Here is a 20,605-nt window from a genome sequence, read left to right on the forward strand (position 1 = left end):
AACACAATAACAGTACGGTTTTTCATTTAGATTTTGTCGTTATTGTTGTTTTTGTATTTTTGTTTATTTCAGAAATAATTTTTGGTTATTTTCGGAATTGTCATGATTTAATGCTGATGTAGTGTTAGTGACTAGAAACCCATTCCAGTCAGTTCTGTTATGTAGCAGTCACCATACTGTATGTTTTACTAGGCAAGGCAAGTTTATTGTATGGCACCGTTCTTTCCAGTGTTACTAGCATCATCAGTAGTTTATGTTCAGAAAGTGTTGATTATTTGAAAGTTATTTAGTAGTTTTTGTACTTTAACATTGTTTTAAGTGGTTGATGTGCAAGAAATAAAAACAGTACTTCACAATATTGCATCATGGTAACATGGTATGCATAAAATGAAATGTCCTTGTTTATATAGCATTTTTAGTATTTAAAGAACAACACCTTGTGTAGTTGCTCAGTTTGCTCAAATTTTTAATCTTTAGGTATTAAAAGATTCTCTTTCCAATGTTGCCTCAAGGCAACAAATCCAAATGCACACAAAAATGTGTCTTTGAGTCCAATAATCCAGTCTAGTTTATGCAAAAAGTGACTTAAATACAAAACAAAAAAAATGATGCATTCTTACATTTTAGTTCTGGTTCACTTAGCATTCACACTGACATATTTGGCATTAAATCAAAAGCCTAAACAAAAGCCATATGGATAAAAAAGGTTATAACTGGTTGGGCAATTTTTCTGATGTACATTTGATGACAACAACTGGAATAATATCTAATAAAATTTCTGAATCATGCTGTATAAAGTGGGTGAAATCACAGTGAAATTACAGTAAAAACACATGGCCTCGTGTGTCTTACTGCTTTTATAAAAAATGTTAAAAACCACCCACATTAATATATACAGCATGACTGATGAGTGCGGTGATATGTGTACATATCAAGTGTTGTGTAGTGGCTTCGTCTCGGTTTTGAACCAAAACTGTCTGTTCTATCATCACCGATTCAGAGTTCATAAGAAGATTATAAGTGCATCCACATGTTAAAACTACGTCAGAAAGTCGTCTGTTGCAGGAAGAAACGGAGGTAACTACAGTTCACGCTGTGTTTGGTTGGTTCAGGTGTCTTTGGTCCGTATTGTGCTCGTATTTTAAACGAACTGCACCAACCTCAGTCTGCTTATGTGGTCTGTGCAGGGTATGTTCTCACTTCTTCTAACAAATAGCACTACTAGAGCAATCGCACCAGGGTTCATTTGAACTGCACAGAAAGCAGTTTGTGTGTGGAGAGGAAGAAGATCTGACTAGCTTATGATCTGTTACAGGAAACGGGACAGTGTTCCAATGAAATGGCCCTCCCTCTTTCCCGCTTTGCCTTATTCCTGACCCTGCAAGTTTGATGACGTCACAGTCACATTTTTGCACACACACACAAGTTCCCCTACTCCACCTCTGGACCTTTCATGGCAGGAAAGCCCCATCGTTTTGCAACACGCATGCTGGCTTGTAATACGCATGAAAACAACTGCATATGTGCCTTGGCAGACGGGCCTTTTCCGCCTCATTCCTGGAATTGGTGTGACCAGTCTTATTGGAGAAAGAGAGTTCGGCTAACCAGGAAGTGCCAACTTGGGAACTTTTGGAGGAAGGAAATCACAGATGCGTCAAGAACAGGAAGTAAGCAACACCCCCATGAATCAGCTTTACCTAGTGGGATTGCAGGGAGTGGTGATCAAGAACCAGGATGTGAAAGAGTTTGCATCATAGCTTCCCTTAGAAGGAACAGTTCCTGTGATGTAATGTTAAGCAGGTTAACTCTTCACACATCCTACTTTCCCCCAGATGTTCAACAGAGCAGAATCAGGCCTGTCTTCAGCTCTGTTTACCTCTCAGATTGCGAATAGAGGTCTTTCCCTCTTGGTAGGCCTGTGGTTGAACACTGATGCAGTCTTGCCAGGCCATATATTTTCTGGAGGTTTGAAGCAACTGCTTTATGCCCGTGTCTGGTAATGATCAGCCTCTGAAGCAGGTTCTAGAGATGCACTTCCATAAGGCAGTGGCATATTCAGATTTCTTACAGGCTGGAGGATCCAGCTAGAAAGTATTATGTCCCAGAGACATCTCTGTAGAGGAAAAAAAAGGGACTTGTCAATTAGTCTTCTAAATTGTTATTTCCATAACCAGAGAGAGGGACAGATATTGCTGACCTTGCATTCAACAGTCTTGTTACTAACACAGCTGGCAGCATACCACAGTGGGTGACTATACATAACCAAAGGCAGCATGCAGTTGTGTAAACATTGCTGTGGCAAAAATTGGTGATGATCAATGGAAAGCTTTCATTTGTTTATGGTCGGGCAGTAACTCAGCATCTTTGGGTTTTTCTTGTATTATAAGGGCATATGACGAATTAAGTTTTGTTACATTCATTGGTATCGAAGGACGTTTAACAGTTAAAAATTTAGAGGGCCTGGCTTCAAAGTGAGAGTAGCCACCCCCCCACCCCCACCCCCTGCTCCTGCCACTCTGCTGATGTAAGCTCTACTGGTTGGGGAATTTTATTGGAGACTCTGTTTGAACAGAAGCTTAAAACAGTCTTCTGAAGAAACAGAGTGGTAACCAGTGTTCAGTAAGACTGAGGCCCAAAAATCTTTGATTGTTTAATTACATTATGCTTTATTACATTCCGCTTTTTTGCCTTAATTCAGTCCATCATCCCTTTCCTTGATATAATTTAAAATGTTTATGATTAAGAGCTATTGGCAGAAAGAAACACTGATATTTTGGTCAGCTTGCTGTCTAAACGTCTTTCTACATTTTGAGTGGTTTTATGTAATAATTACTTTTTAACACCTAAACACTTTGATGTACCATTTAAATGTAAACAATACTGTAAGACTGTTCCACAATACAGTAAAGTTGGCAAATGCTAGCATCTGCTTAGTCACAAGGGGGTAGTAAAGAACTGAACGAAGCAGGGAGAACAGCGCAGCATGGTCAAGAGATTCTTGACCTTTCGGTGTTTTTTTGTGGTTGAGTGACCATTGATTTCCACTCTCTGAGCAACACAGGCCATAGATCTCTTTTCACTTTGAGCTCTGTTTTGTTATGGATGCAGGTCAGTTGAAACAGATGTAGGCCTAGCTCTTCAGATCAGGCATGCACCATTTAGGGAGTTTAAATGTGCTTGGCCATAGTAGCCATAAACTCCATGAGGTACATCTAACAGCCATTAGAGCTTAATAAGCTGGAACAGCCTAATTCACAGCTAATGACTGGATCAGGAAACCTCATTAAAAGGGAATCTACAAAATAATCCTTTAACTTTTCTTCCAAAATAAGTCATGATGGCTCCAATGACAATGACCTTCTCAGACAGAGCTACATACTTGATTTTTTTGACCTCTCTTACTTATTAGTTTTGAGCCTGTATTCACAAAGATTATTCAAGTAAGAGTGCTGAATAAGGATATTATATCTACATATATATGTATATATATATATATATATATATATATATGTGTGTGTGTGTGTGTAGATATGCACACACTAAATGGACAGAAGTATTGGGACACCACACATATTACACCACAGGAGATTTTATGACATCCCATTCTAAATCCATCTGCATAAATATGGAGTTGGCCCCCCTTTGCAGCTATAACAGCTTCCACTCTTCTGGGAAGCTTTCTACAAGATTTTGGAGAGTGTCTTTGGGAATTTTTGCCCATTCACCCAGAAGAGCATTTGTGAGGTCAGACATTGATGTTGGATGAGAGAGTCTGGCTCGCAATCTCTGTTCAAGTTCATCCCAAAGGTGTTTGATGGGGTTGAGGTCAGGGCTTCCATGCTAAACTCACCCAGCCATGCCTTTATGGAGCTTGCTTCACTGGGGCACAGTCATGCTGGAACAGAAAAGGGCCTTCCCCAAACTGTTCCCACAAAGATGGAAACATACCATTGTCCAAAATGTTTTGGTATACTGAAGCCTTAAGTTTTCCCTTCACTGGAAGTAAGCGGCCTAAAGGCCAGTCCCTGAAAAACAATCCCAGAGCATTATCCCTCGTCCACCACACTTCACAGTTGGCACAGTGCAGTCAAGCAGGTAACGTTCTCCTGGCATTTGCCAAACCCAGACTTGTCCATCAGACTGCCAGATAGAGAAGCGTGATTCATCACTCCACAGAATATGCTTACACTGCTCCAGAGTCCAGTGGTAGCATGCTGTTCAGTGCTAACTAACTACAAGTAATACTGGAATACCATGAGAAGAGATTTGGAAAAGGTTAAAATAACACACTAACATACCTCAAAACCACAAATTAATTTTATTTTTTAAATTTTGCTTATTTGCTTACTTGCTAAATTGTATTTATATCAGTATAATTATTCATTTTAATATAGTGTTTTTCTGTGCAAATAAACACTTACTGCTCAGATAAATTGCCTTTCTGATTTTCTCAGCCCAGTTTCTTGCACAGTACTGTATAAACCAAAACAATCAAGGATTTTTATTGTACCGTGATATAAATATTTGGCTATACCACCTGCTACTAAACTGTTCTTATACATATGCTGACAATAACGTAAGACTCAAATGGGATAGACTAGCACATTCTTGCTAATAACCTTGTCTTTTTGAACAGATGTTCTAGTAGCATGAATACTTGAGATGTTCAGATACCACTATTAATGGAAATGTAACATTTGGGCTCTTTGTTTAAGCATTAAAGTGAAAGATATAAGAGTTTTTGCCCTGCTGGTGTTTAGTGAAACAGTGAAATTTCCTGAAACCGAAAACTTGCTTTGGATATAGGACACCTTTCCTGCAACAGACAAATAGATTCATCAGACTGCTCTGGAACTCTGAGGGGAAACCTGTGGTGATTCACATGAGCCAAAAATGAAGAACTTGAGGGATAAAGCCATGTGATGTGCTGTTCTCTGATGAATCTGGGACATGCTCATCTGTCTGCCAGCCAAAGCAATGTGTCTCTTGACCTTCTTTTGGTGGACGAATCTCTGCAATTCTCATATCGAGGCACCTCAGGTTTTGTGTGGATCAATTTCTTTTGATTCTGTTTGACCACTCATCCAGAATTCTCAGCAGGGAATCCAACTTTGAGACAGATCGAGGCCATCCGTCATTTTCTGCCTATACACAGTCCATCTGGGTCAAATCAGCTCAGGGATGTAAACATTAATTTGTGGTTCTTTTGTCTAGATACATCTCCTAATAAGGCCTTCACTGGTTTGGTAACTTAACTGGAGAGTAGCATTTACTGTCAGAATGGCCAAGAGAGTAATTCTTACATTCATACATTATTCAGTCTTGTGCAAAGGTTTGAACATGACATGTTTTGTTGATTTAGTTAAAGTTAAAATATATTAACACATCTTATACAGAGAACTTAGATGGTATTTTTTGGCAACCTTTCTTGAACAGTTTCTGTTTTTGTTGTTTAACATATTGAGAAAACATAAAATGTGCCATAACTTTTGCATGACTATCCCCCCCCCCTCAATACATTCAGGTCAGCAAATTAACAGTATTAAATATGCATTAACAGCATGTGTTAATGGAGCAATAAGCAATGTTTAAGACAAAAAAAACAAATCCAAACACTATGTATAAGACTGATTTGTCTAAGTTGGCTTGTTGGCATTGTCGAAGTTGGCTTGTTAGGCTTGTATGAACCATTTTATCAAAAGGGGCTCTGGGTCCACACCCATGGGTGATGCCATGTTGAGACTATGTGACAGCAGGGAGCAAACGGTCTGCAGGAGAAAAAGATTTGTGAGCTCATTAGTTAAAGCTGCTAAAGCTATGCTAGTCACTTTCCCAAAGCTTACTTAATACAATATGTGACAGGTGAGTTGCGTGTTGCTAGTATTGAATGAAAAAAAATGATCATGGCAGATCTGTACCCTTTGGAAGTAGAAACAATAGGGAGTCAGCAGCATGTAAAAAATGCAATACAAAGGAAGAAAACTAAAGGGCTAGCATCGTCAAAGAACCAGGATAAACATCTGCATCACGTTTTCCAGATGGAAAGTCCTCATTAAGGACTGAAGACTTCAGAGTGCTGGTGAAGTTGCTTGTTTTCTGCTAGAAAGATAAAATTACCAATCAAACATACATTTTTGTTCCCCTTTATATTGTGGCATCCACCACCGGCTGCACTGCTGTGGGGAGTTAGGGGGTGTGGCAATGCAAATTTGCCCAAATATGCAATGTTGCCCACGTTTTCTCCTGCACCAGTGCTACAATATCTTTGATGGATCAAATACTTTTTGTTGTTAGGCATTGTCGACATGACCAAACTCAGTATCTCAGTGCTAGCATAAACACTAATTACATCCCCACTACAAAGTGAACGCTTTGATCAATCTAAAAAGAGAAGTCGTCCATGCAACATTACATTTTGCAGCACTTAGAATTGATGTAATAGTGCTTGGTCCTCATTAGGAAGAGTAAATAATTCACTAAGTTGTGTTGCTGTCAGTCTGATACTTTCTCAGCAATGTAAACTTCAACTGCAAGTGATAGCAAAGTTACAAAAATCAGAAATAGCTTGATCTGAAACATTACATAATGCTGCTCGATGCGTTTGTAGCTGTTGTGTGTTACTTGGACAGATAACTGTTACTGTCTAAACTGGTTATGACGACAGCCGTGTCAGTTGTTGACAATACAGAACCCAAAAACAAGCATTTCATATAGTTACCAGCAATTTTCCGTAGCCATTGACCATCGTTCCTCTATCAAATGAGGAGAGGGCAATTGTCTGCTTATAGAGTTCCAAGAATGTTGCCATATTGGTTGCTTGCGAAAGACAAAAAATATTGCTCCTTTAACTTTTTCACTTAATCAACAAAACTTAATTTGAGCAGGGATGCCCAAATGCTTGCATACAACTGTTCTCTTCGTTTCCAGTTGAGCCCTTAGAATGGTTCCTTTGCAGGTTCAAAGATTAAACTCCAGGGCTTCATGATATTACATGCTCTGTTTGCATTATATTGGGGAAAAAAGGTGTGGCTTGTAGTCTTCTATTCTCTGACAGGACCATGTGACCCACCAAAGCAGAGTCTGAAATGTTTCTCTGTTCACTGGAAAGACATCAAGCTGTCTGTGGCACAGTTGGCTTGTGTTGGGAACTTTTCTAGCCCAGTGCATCACACAGCACAAGTGTTTACATTGGTAGGTGGCATACAACCTGCAGTGCCCAGCTAAGCAGGGAAAGTGGGTCATATGGAAACCCACCCAGGGGACCTTAAGCTTACTGGCAGCATCACAGAACTTCACCTGTCTGTCTGTTCAAGTGCTGACCACTGAGAGACACTGAGATATCCATTCTCTTGTGCCTTGTAAGCAGAACGAGCATTGCTGCAGCAGAGATCCTATTCATTATGTTAATATGCTGGGGTTAGGTTGGTATCTAGGTCTGGCCATCAGAACTGCTAGGAACATGCCCAGTGAGCCACTGTATCTATTATATTTACGTTTTGTGGTATTTGACAGATGCTCTTACTCAAAGTGATTTACAGTTTAATTATGTTACAGTGCTAAGCGACTGTAGCATTAGAGGTCTTGTTCAAGGACTTTGATTAGTGTGGTGATTGGTAAGGTTGCACAACAGTTATTCAAAAAGTAGTCGACCAATAGTAATTTCCAAATTAGAAACAAAAATATTTCAGACAGCCTGTTTAGCTTGATAATAGGCTGGGGCAGCAGATGTTGCAGTTTAAGGTGTGAGATTTGCACTACACAAGAGTTTTAATTGTATTTCAGTAAGTTTCAGCCTCAGGCACTTTGCCTTCAAAACATACTCAGACTGTCTGATGCAAACTGCACATTAAAATCACCACAGCTCTTAGAATCTTACCTCTCACTGAGGATTTTAACTGTCTGTGGCTATCCATACTTCCATGAAACAGCTTTATTAGTCCAAAATGATTCACTATCAGGCTAATAGGCTATCAGGTTAGTAATGAGCAGTTGCATCTCTATAGATAAGAATTTCAAACCCTCACATAGTCGCTTAACCAGAAAGCTGCCCCATTTTAAGATGTTATTCCTGACTTTTGTGTGAACCTGTAGTTTTGACCTGTGTTTGCCAACTTCCACTCCACTTTATCTAATGGTAGTTTGTTTTTGTTACAGGAATGTCATGTGAAACAGTCTGTGGTTGATTTGCACAGAAAAGAAAAACCTTCGTATTAGAGATGCGGTTCTCAAAAGCTACCTGTTCTGGCTTAAGAGCCTGTATAGTTGCACACAGCTTACAGTAGAATTGGTTTTAACCTGTGTAGTACTTCCATACTAATAAAGTACTTTGGGCTTGGGATTTAGCAGAAAAACTGATTTCTGCTCTCTCTTTTTGCCTGTTCACTGCCATTTTTACAGCCACTCTATTTCAGGCAGTGTCTTTAACCCCTTAAAATCCCAGCTTATTACCCACTAAGGCTTATTATTCAGTAACTACATTGACTTTAATGCAAACTGGTTGAGCTGTTCTTAGGTTATAGAAATGTGTAATAAAACTGGCCTTGTAGGGGGTTAATTAATTGACTGTTTAGTCAACTACCCTGTGCAACCCCTAGCGTGATGTGCTTGCCCAGTCTGTCACATGGAGGATAGTAGCATTACCCACTACCCTAGACCAACTGCTATGCTATATGCTATGCTATGGCTGTACTGTCAGTTCACAGTGACAGGGAGAACTAGGAAGTGAGTTACTTGCACATATTGCCTTCTCATTACATCTGTGTGATCACACAATCTAATTATAAGTCCATCCCCGACTGGAAACCTCAAAGGTTGGGTTAAGGGTTTAGGATTAAGGATGACTGACCAGAGAATTTGGTCATCTTTGATTGCTTAGCTAGATAGAAAGCTAAAAAAACAGCTATGTTACAGCTAAACTACCTTATCTGTAAGGCAGCCCACTAAAAAGCTAGCAAGATTAAATTTACCAGTGAGTGCACACTGACAGTGGGTACAAGAATGGTTGGTATCTGGCCAGTTGGGAAAGGCCATTCTGGACAAATTTCCAGGGACAGTTTTTGATTTCTGTCTATTGCTGGTTGGTATGCCACATTGCTGCAACGTAAGGCTGCTGTTCTTCTCGAGGCTCCTGTGCTTGCTTCAAGTCTGCTTGGGTCGTTAGTGGCCAGTGAGAGAGGGGGTGGGCAAAATTTCCTGCAGGAAGGAAGTCTGCTCTGTGGAGGGGCTCACAGTTCCCTGGGGCAGAAGTCTTACACACCGCAAAGTCCAACCCCAAGCCACCCCACCCCAGCGCAACACTACCCCTGATCCACCTATCCCTGTATCACTGCACACTTCCCAGAAGTTTCCTCTCCTGTGGGGCTGGAGAAAACGGTGTTACCACAGCGCTGATGGTGAGGTGGAGATTAACAGTTGACTGATGCACAATAGGAAGTTACACTGTGGGAATGTAGGCGTGGAATGAAATAACCGCAAAGTGTAGATTTCACTGAGAATCAAGGCCTGGAAAGATGCTTGTGTCAGATTCGGGGTATCGTGAGTTGAGGAAGATGGTCTGTGTGCATGTGAGCATGAGATATCTGGTGTAGGTGTATTTATATCTTTTGCCAGAAAGTGGGTGAAGTTTCTGCATTGTTCTCAGACTGTAAAGCCATTAGCAGTGTGTTTATATGGGGTAGCAGAAGAATCATATCATGGTCTCTGCTTGTCCTATTCAGAACACCCTATGCACCCATTCAGAACAAAGTATTAAGTCCATATTGAGTTTAGTTTTGTTTCCAATGTTAAAGAAAGTAAATGTACGAATGACAGAGGTTCATTTGTGTCTTTAGCTCACCCGTCCTGCTTATTGATTGGTAAAATAACTTGTCAGTTATTATATATAGTGCAGTTGTTCCACGGGAGAACACATTTTTCATCCATTTTTTATTTAATAGGTTCATCATGCTTGTTGTATTTCATCATCATCATCCTCATCATCATTACATATCATCTTAAACCACTTAATCCAGGTAGGGTTGTGGTAGCAGTTGGGAAAACAGAGAATCCCAGACTCTGTCCCCCGCAACTTCCTCCAGCTCATACTGGGGGACCCCGAGCCGCTCCCAGGGCAACTTAATATAATAGATGTAATCCCTCCAGCGGGCCCATAGACGACCTCAGGGTCGGGTCTCATCACAGTAGGCCATGCCTGGTAAACCTCTCCTCTGAGGCATCCAGGGGGCATCCTGATCAGATGCCCAAACCATCTCAACTGGCTCCTCTCAATGCAGAGGAGTAGCGGCTCTGCTCTGAGCTCCTCCCGGATGACCACCTGCCTCATTTCCACCGCTCATTTCCACCGCTTGTACCTGTGATCTCATTCTTTTAGTCATTACCCAAAGCTCATGACCATAGATGAGGGTTGGGATGTAGACTAACTGGTAAACTTGTTTAAAATCTGCAAATATTGTAGTAATACTCATGTCACTGTTAGGTTTGAGTAGAAAACAAAAGTGTTAATATCTTGAAACACCCAAAAGAAATGGGTCCAATCAGGTTTCCTTTTTCCATTGGTACTTGAATAGATGCAGCCAATCAGCTCTACCTTTGGTTAGGCTTCAGAAACTGGACAGAAGGCCATTTGAATGTCAGAAACTGGGAAATACCATTTTTCCAATAAGTAAATTGCACTGGAACAGTCTATGAAGTCACATTTTCAGATGGAAAATTCTAGATGATGCACAAGTGTTGTACCATGGGGCCAGAAGAACGACATTTTGTTCCAATGTATACAAGTGATACTGAGGAATGACAATAAAGATCACTTGACTTTCGAATGGTGAAATGCTGAAAAAAAGTATATCTGATGCATTACTATTAGATTTATGTGTTCTTCAATATAGATATTTGTCTTTTTCCATGTGGTGGGTAAAACATTTACCATTAGCACCCAAACACAGCATTAAACATTAGATTAACTACCAACCTAATTAGGATGTGACATTGGAATCAACCACATTTTGATTTGCAATAGGACCAGTTTAATTTGGAGAACATGTAACTCTATGCCTTCTAGAAGCCTTAGATATATAATTAGCTGCAAGTTTCAATTAGTTAACCAAGTTTCAGTCAAATGTTCGAAATGGTAAGCAATAGCAGCATCTCTATGTGGGGGCCCTGAAGGAGCCACTATAATACTGAAGCATACAAGGTATCTAATATAATAATATAATATAAATATAATATATCTAATGTTTGTTACAACCTTCAAATGAAACATGAAATGTTGCAAGCTTCAAATGTCCAGGTTTATGTCCAGCGTAGCTTAGTGATAACATACTGCTAGATCTTCCATAAGGATGGCAGCACAAATTAGAATTAGTATAGAGGCGTTTTTTTACATTTATGGTCCAAACTTGAGGCCTAGCTCTAATAGTCACATTTTACAATTGTCACAATTTACTGTCTTACCAGACTTGTGACAAATAAGACTTAGTCATCTCCTGATAACATACTTGGATTTTGCTTTGAGCTGTTGGGAATTCTTGCATGAAAAACAGACAGTATGTTCTATCATGAATAAAACAAATCCCATTTGTATTGATACATTTGGCATATAAACATGGTCTGGCAAGTGTGTATTTGGAACTGGATGTTCTTTTTTATGGCTCATGGGCTCCATGTTTAATGCTACACAGTAGAGGCCATCTGCTTGGTTGAGGAGATCAAGCAGCAAAGCCATCAGATCAACTTAATCTTTAAATGAGGGACACAGCATAGTAGCTAACATGATTGTTCTGTTCTGGAAATCATAATAAAACAATGTTCAGAATTTTATTATCATCAGCAAAAGAGCCTACGCAAGCCTCGACATATTTAAGCTGGGGAACCCCGTCAAGCAAGTGCCACCTGAGCTAGAAATGGCCTTGCGGCTTTTTCTTTGGATTTGGCAGTCACACATGCGTGACAAAGTCCTGTTGTAAATAAGATTCAGGATTAGTACATTCAGCTGGATCAGGTATAAACTGAAGGCTTGGAGGGTAAAAAGAGGATGGCTGTCGTGTTTGTTTTCCATTTGAGAACGTTTAATGCGCTTTGTTAACTTAAGTCCACTGCGGCCATTAATGACCAAAGCACCGAACGTCCTTTGGGCTCACTTACATCATACCATCTTTGATTCATTTTGAAAGACATCATGTACCAGAGCGCAGCCAACAAGAGCGTGACGCTTCATGTTTGCAAAGGACAAGTTATAGATTTAACTGGGAATATCGCACAGTAATCTAAGCCGGAATTCTCATCTTACTGAGTTTATATCCGCATGTGCCTGGAAAGAAGACTGTGGGCTGTGAGTTTACTGATTTAACCCTACTTTGGAAGTTTACAATTATATTGTTTTTACTACACTAGCAGCCACACATGGTTTCGCCCACGCACTGCACTTGTGTGGCCTGCAGCGTCAAACCGCAAGCAATTTCATCATCACCGTTTCACCAGCCACAAACGAGTGGAAAAAAGGCTAGCTCCATTTGAAAACCATTTGAAAGGGCTTGTACTACTAGACGCTACTGAAGCATTTCACCCATTGATAAAAAAGAATGGCCAACTGAAAGTCATAATCCAGTGAAAGGCAACAGTCAACACTGGTGAGTCAAGCGCAGACTGTAATCCTCTAACAGGCCCTCTGTTCTCTAGCAGCTATTACGGAGGCCTACTGAAGGGATTATGGGTAATTAGGGAGAAGACAGACGGAAAAGAGAACAGTGCTGATGGAACATACTGTACATCAGGCATGTCCGGACGAGTGGCTTTAGCCTCTGAGATCATTGAAACATATAGAACAAAGGCACAAACTATTGCAATTGTTAGCTGCTCAACTGCTTGATGTGGTAAAATCAGCACGTAAACCAGAGTTTCGGTGTTACTTTTCTTTATTTGTAGAACGTGTTGCTTTAAGGGGACTGTAGGGGGCAGCATGGCTCTTCATCCGTCCACAAAGACCTGGCCCCAAGGCTTTGTATGGCCAGTTTTGGCCTGCCTTGGATTCTCTCCCTCCTACTCTCTCTAGATTCTGCAGACACTTGACAGCTGTGTCCAGCTGTAGCTGTTCTATTCCATGAAGTCAGGAGAGTCTGATTTCTACAAAGTGTGTGTACAGTTTTTAGATATTTCATTTTATGGTTGTACCGTGCAAAAGTCAGATACTGCCCTTAAGTTATTTAATTTCCAGGCAAAACTGATATAAAGGAGAGGTTATTCATTTTTCAGGAGATGTTTCTGAAGATATTACATATAAGATCATCCACATGCACAACGGCAAAGTAAAAGGAAAATAAGTTAAATAAGAGTTTTCAGAAGTTGACTTCAAGAAATGAATAAAAGATATAGAGAATGTGGGACTACGAACAACCATGCACGACCGGATAGACCACCAAAACTTTCACAGTTAGATAAACAGTACTTAAATCTTTCATCTGTAAGTGATGAGAGAAAATCAAGCTCCAGATCTGAAAAAATACACAGGTGTTTCTTTCCATCCTTCCACAGCGAGAAGACAACTCAACCCTATGAGTCTGAAAGGGAGTGTAGCTGTCGAAGTACTTGCTGAGAAAAGGAGATTGGTGAATCAAACAAAGAAGCTGCTGGTGTTCTCAGAACAATGGACTGTTTAACCCAGAGTCCAGACCTCAATGTAACGTAATGGAATGTGTTACTTGGATTGTGAGAGGCAGAAAAATCCAACCAACTTCTAAGACTGAACTTTAGAGGTGTGGAAAAATATCTCATAGAGATATCACATAGAGACCCTCAGGGTGGAATGAGTTTTAAAAATCCGGTACCATTTACAGTCAGAGTTGAGCAAAATACTTTGAAAAAGTAGTGATGGCTGGATATTGTCTTAAATGTACTCTGTAGCATATACCATTACAATACATATAAAATACATAAGTATGTTTTTAGATTGGAATACATCTTGGCACACTGAAAGATCATCTTATTTGACTTTATTCACATTGTTCCTCATGGTTACTGGTTGGCAGTTTTCTTCATGTAATTACTCTGTTAATACATTTAATGAAACATTTGCTTATAATTGCTTTTTTGTTGTTTAAAGTTCAGAAAATCACCAATTATTTGGTTTGTGTCTCACTGCCTGCTTCAGTCCATTGCTTCTCTCATAGTCTCCCAAGTACAACATTAATCCCAAACCTATCACTCACAAACATGTACAGTACTGGGGAGATTATTAGTTTGATTATCCCTCAATAGAGCTCAGTAACACTGACATTAATAACTGAGCATCACCTTGTTTAATCAGTCTACTCTGGCTTTAGCAGGAACTTCAGTGTTCATAAAAAAGCTGTTCACTGAAGTCCTCTGTAAAATAGTTAATAAAAAAGCATTGGATGGTGTTTCTTTTCAAGATTGTATGCTTTTTTATTTGGTTGGTTAGTATACTAAAAGTGTTCTCCTAAAATATAAAAAGTAACTGTATTCTGAATACTGCTTTTTCAAGATGTAACTTGGGCTGAAAACAGATACTAATTTCTGGATTCTGAATACTGTATTCCTGATACTTGTCTTCATGCGTAGTATCTATGTATGGAAATTAAGCTGAAAAAAGCCCATTTTGAATTCATTGTCTGTGATATCGCCAAAGCCAACGCATATTCACCTATTAAACCTCCAGCAGTTTAGCTGGTCCATCCACATAGGGCTTATAAGTGAAGGGCTTGGGTGTTATGGTTTGGATTACTTTTTGAATGGGGCACAATACATGGGGGCCAATCAGAACAGGGGTCATTTACATATAGCCATCTTAAATTCAAGGTAACAAAAAAAGCCAAGAGATGGTTGGAAAACTGGTATTGTACATAAACATAAACTGAAGTGAAAAAAATGAAATGCAAGAAAATATCAGACATGAGCCGTTTAAGAAAGTAACATGTGCAATTGTGACTTTCATGTTTGGTTCCCCACTCCTCACTCTGTACTTCTCAGTTACCTTCAAAACCACGCTCCCGCCCACTTGCCGTTCTTTTGTTTCAGTTCCCCACCTCCATCCTAAAAATACTGATTGATGCAGATAGTACTGTACATTTCCTTCTTCTTGATTTCCGTCGAGATAGCGCACACTCCACCCTCTCTTACTGGTGTATTGTTGTTGAGATTGAGCGGGATGGTTCCTGTGTTTATGCTCCATCTTCCTCTTGGACACGAGTGGAGTCATTTATGAAGGAGTTGAAAGAGCCGGCAGGGCTGGTAGAGGGCTCAGGAGGAATGAGGGCTAACGACTTGGCTGCCTGACATGTAGCCGCCTGTCCGGCACCGTCTGCCCAAAACCGGGGGGACAGAGCGCATAACCTCGGCTGACCTCTTCACATGACCTATCTTCCAGTCGCGTATGAATTGCCCATGACCCCAGAAGCCGACCAGCTGGGCTTCGTCTCTTGATGTTATGTCTTTGATTGCTTCGATCAATTTGTCACGTCGCTTTCGATTAGAGAGGGCTTCTACGCCTGAGTGGACGGTGAATAAAGTGAGTCATGAGAACTTCCTGGGGCATCCAAAATTTCATGTGTGATGAATCCACTTCTGAGTCCTGTGATGAAAAGTGAAAGGTCCAGGATTGGCCTGCTTCCACCACCATCTAATTAACAGGCTTGCTCAGCTGCACTCAAAATGAAAATGACATCATTGTTGATTTTTTTTTTTCTTGAATGTTCACACAGCAGCTCTCTTTCTTTTCTTTTTCTCAAACTCACTTGACTACAGGCTTTTTGTAGCTGAAGAACCACTGTGCACCATATTTCATATACTTTAGGACACCGATCTCTCCGTTTATTGGGTAGACCTACCTACTGGCCAGTTTATTTGGGCCTGGGGTTGGGGAGGTGCATATTTCTGACGGCTGGTCAGAAAAAAAAAAAAACCTCTTCCAATGCCAAAGAAAGTGTTTTTCTTGCACTCTTATAATACAGGATGAACCCAAAGGCCTTATGCCTTATTTTCACCTTAAACAAATAAAAGTGACCGCCACAGTTCTTCTTTAATTATTACTGGTTGCTATGACCATGATGGCAAGCATATGTAACTAGTGTACGTCAATACTTTGCTCCTGTTCATTTTGCCCTTGTTTTGCTCTTTACTGTGCTTTGTACTGCAGCAATAGAATAATTTCCCTATCTTTCTATCTATCTATCTATCTATCTATCTATCTATCTATCTATCTATCTATCTATCTATCTATCTATCTACACAGCTGCATGCAGTAGTTGGTTGTATAATGTTTTAGTTTTAAAACACCCAGGGTTGCAACTATTAAATATTTTCATTTTCAAATAATCTATCCAAAATTTTCTTGAATATTTGATAATTATACTATGATCTAATGACAGCTATTGCTGCTATACAATCATTTTGCTGGTGTTTTGTTAGAAATGTGTGATTTTATTCAGGTTAAAGGAAGGCTAGTTTGAGTCAGGTTTAACGCAGTATCACTGAGCTCAGAGCAGTTTTGGACTCAAAACCTGATGATATGATTCAGGTCTGGCTCAGACAGGATGTTCTCAGACTGTATTCAGGTTCAGACCAAAATTTCAGGCCAACCAAAACTAAAGCCACTTGGTGGCTGATAGCTGTCAATGTCACTACAGCCACTTCTTTGGGACAACCTGTAATCCGCCCCCCCCTAAAATTAAAAGTTTAGCTTAACTACTGGGTACCCCAACCTTCTAGGTGCACTTACTGCTTTTGACTGTTGCTATCCACCCTCTACTGCTTCCATCAGTGGGAAAGTGAACACTATAGGACCACTGCAGACCAGAAACTGTTTGGGTGGTACCATTTATCAGTACAGTAGTGACGCCAACATGGTTGTAACATGAGTATTTACATAGTTTGTGTGTCTCTCATATGAGCAGTGCCGTATTATTTTAAAGTGAGCATCTAGACTACAGCTATATAGTCAGAAGCTATAGTCAGGGTCAATGGTGTCAGTGGATTATGAGCAGATACGTCAGAGGGCACAGGTCAACAGTGAAAGCTTTGAGGTCAAGACAGGTTCAGCACTTACATAAGAACCCAGGCCTTTAGTGTGTGAGTTACAGAGGGATGAAGCACTTGTGGAATGTGGAGTAAAAAGAGACCTTCCTTCTGTCAACATATCACCCTCCCTCACAACTCTTACTACCTCTTCTCAGAAACTGAAGGAGAGGAGAAATAATGTGAGTAAGGCTGAGAAAGTGAGGGAAAAAGAAAGAGAAAGCTTGAATGCAGACAAGGTCATTGTCAAGCTCTGCATTTCCGCTTACGCTGAACAGACAGCACGAGTGGTCTCTGTCACAGTTTGAAAGTCTCAGGATGACGACTGATAAAATGAAAAAAGCGGATATAAAAGGTACATTAGGCTGCAGAAGAAAGAGAGGAAGAATGATAACACAAAGGAACTGGCCTGCAATAGTGTAGCAGAGACAGCCAGAGAAATCGAGGCAGAGGCCAAGACAGAAGGCCATTATTATAAGCGCACTGAAACATCTGCAGGCTAATATCGCTGCAGTCTGTAACTTAACACTCAAACCAAACTCAAGGTCTACACCAACGGTGGCCCAACGTTTTGTCTTAGAGGGTGCAAAAGAATATATTAATAAAGAAGGTAGGTTGGTTACTAAAATAATAGACTACTAAAATAGTTTAGGAATAATAAGAATGTATAATAGGAAAATAAGAATTTAAAGTTAATTAAAAAAGAAAATGTTTGTTTTCTCATTGGGTAAGGGAGTAGGGTGTGTACAACTTTCAGGTGGGCCAAATCAAATATTCTCACAGGCCAACTTTGGTCCACAGGCCACACTTTGGGCAGACGTGGTCTGTACACTTATCCATAAGAAGTTTGAAGGCATAATGATATTTTGTTGACACTAAAAAGGCCTGGATGGTCATCTTTGACCTTTTGTTATGAGATGTTATCACTTTGAGCTGATCCCTGACTGCTACTAAATTAGTGCTGATTTCTGTGTGACATTGTTAACAAATCAATATTAAGAAGTACAAAAAAGTTCTGAGTATTCCTCCTTCGTAAGGTCATTAGCGGTCATTTTGACTGTATACATTATACTGCAGTTCATCTATGCGAGCCGAATCTTTCTATTCTGTTTTCCAGCGGGTTGGACATTACTTTAGTGGTGGTTATTCCATAACCTACCTGCCTTATCTGATTTACCTCACAGAATATCCAGAATCTGGACCAAAGCATTAGTATGGTAGTATGTGGTTTGAGACACAGCCACAGTCTAGCCTGTAGTCAGCGCAGTTTGCCACAGAACGATTTGGTATGAATTAATTTCATTTTGATTGTACTAAATGATATTTAACTATGCTCAAATTATATCTACTTGTTAGTTTTATGAATACATGTGAGTTAATTGAGAGCAGTTTATAAGTTTCCTTTTGAAAGTTTGGCCATTTACCAGTAAAAAAGCCAGATTTCCATGGCATACAAACATAAAAAGCAACCATCATGCGACAGAAACATTACTCTTATGCATTATTGTTATATTTGTTCATGTTTGAAAGTAATTAATGTAATACGTAATGCTTTTCTTACAGAAACACATCAGTTTTTAACTAGTTATAGAGCCTCTGTTGTTTATTAGTAGAGGCCCTTATGGATTAATTAATAAAACTCAATTTAAATTTGTCATATAGACATTTCTTATGACATATCCCAACAATCCAAAATATTTGTTTTTAAAAATGTTTTCATAAGCATGTAAAATTCAAATGGTTAAAATGACCCACATAGATTTTGTAGTAGTTATAGAATTCCAGCCTGTCTAGCATTAAAGGACAACTCCGTCATTTAGTAAAATAACTTCTATTTGACATGCAGAAGCTATATTACCTCCCTGAGAGTCTAAAGTTATTGTTATTGCTAAACTTTTGCTTCTCCTTACATAGTAATTTATATGCAGTTACATAATTACATGATTGATTACCTACTCAGTTATATGTACATTTATTTTACATTGTGTAAGATCAGTACTGACAGGTTTGAGTCTACACTTTCTCCATTTATTTTGATATCAAACAAAAACATGGCAAAAGGAAAGATTTTTGTTTCCGCATAACACTGAACATAATAAAGCATCTCCTTTTCTTACAAACACAAATGTCATATGATTGAAAGTTTAGAATCTGTGCTTTTGACTGAATTTCTCCACTTATTTCAGGGGATATCCATCATGGAACACCAAGACACTTTTAGACTTTACTGACATACAAGCACAAAAGGAACTTCACTCCAAAACACAACAAAGCAAACAGCACTCCTGACAAGACGCTGCTTACATAATTTATTATAAAAAAGTAATATGATTCCCTATTTATGTAATGGCAGTTAGGAGTTGCTGTCTTGGTGGCTTGACTTTTCAAGAAAAAACATTTCTTATGTTTTGGGAACAGATGTACTTAGTTTTCAGCCTAACAAATAGGAAAATCTAGTTGTCGCCAAAAGTATCTGAATACATTTTCTCCATGTGAATGGGATCAGAGCTGATCCAGGCATATTTTAATGGGTGTCAGTCTATACTAAGCCCAATCCAGTTCTAATGCTTTGTTTCATTTAGTATTTTGCGCTCTGTTGACTCTTTTTTAATTTTCCACCACCTACTGCAGTGAGGTGCAAATTAACAAAGAGAAATTCTGCATTGTGGAACAATTTTCCAGTAAAATATGAAAGCGTAGATTTATGAAAACATCATTTGACTTTGAACTAGTCACACTTCTGCTAAACAGTAGCACATAAAATGTAAGAGAGCAGCTATTATGATTTAAGTTTACTTTCTTCCACTTACAACAAGCAGCATGCCAACAGAAGCATGTACTAAATACAGTCCCACTGCGTTTTTCACTCGCGAGTCACAAAGGGTCAAAAATAAAACTGTCACCCTCTACCTTACCAGCTGCACCACTGCACTGCTTTAAAACTGTTGTTTAGCTGTGTTCAAAACTAAGAGACAGGAACAGGCCACTGTTTGTGTAACAGTGTATGCACAACACTACAAAATACTCTTTTCACATAAATAGTTCAGAGAGTGTATATCACTATGCATGTCAAAAATGAAGAGATTGTCCTGCAGAATATTAAAGTAACAGCCAAATCATCCGATATTAGTTTGATCAAACACACAATAAAATGGTAATTAAAATAGTAAAAACATATCATTTCAGAATGAAGTAATTTCACTTTATTTATTTGCAGACTTTCGCATCTAAATTATGTAGCTGAATTATCTATGAAAACACAAAGATTGCATCAAAGTGGATCTTTATTGGCTGATACTCAACTCTTAAAGTACCGGAATTGTATCAGGTGGCAAAAAACTGGATCAGGATATCCCTATCAAAAACACATTTGAAATTGTATTAGAGGTTAGCATACTTGTGACATCTCCCAAACAACATTATTGGTGATTTAATACATTCTATTACAAATATAATTTATATTCCAAACTGGAAATGTAGATGGAGATGCCTTTTCAGCTCTGTCTTGTGGAAGCCTAAAGTGCATTCAGTAAACAGCCCATTTGACAAATAAATAAACAATGCTTGTTTTATTTTAAAC

At 39.3% G+C, this 20,605-nt stretch overlaps 1 long non-coding RNA gene across 1 annotated transcript in view; it reads left to right on the forward strand.

Annotated features, from left to right (window-relative positions):
* Positions 1-1,388: 1,388 nt before the first annotated feature.
* The window catches only part of LOC118798251, a 54,781-nt gene continuing 35,564 nt past the window's right edge, over positions 1,389-20,605 (forward strand). The window contains exon 1 of the long non-coding RNA XR_005005988.1: positions 1,389-1,667. This is a non-coding gene — a long non-coding RNA (uncharacterized LOC118798251). The remainder of the gene's footprint in view (positions 1,668-20,605) is intronic.

Source organism: Colossoma macropomum, unplaced genomic scaffold (genome assembly GCF_904425465.1).
Source record: "Colossoma macropomum unplaced genomic scaffold, Colossoma_macropomum, whole genome shotgun sequence".
Classification (NCBI taxonomy): domain Eukaryota; kingdom Metazoa; phylum Chordata; class Actinopteri; order Characiformes; family Serrasalmidae; genus Colossoma; species Colossoma macropomum.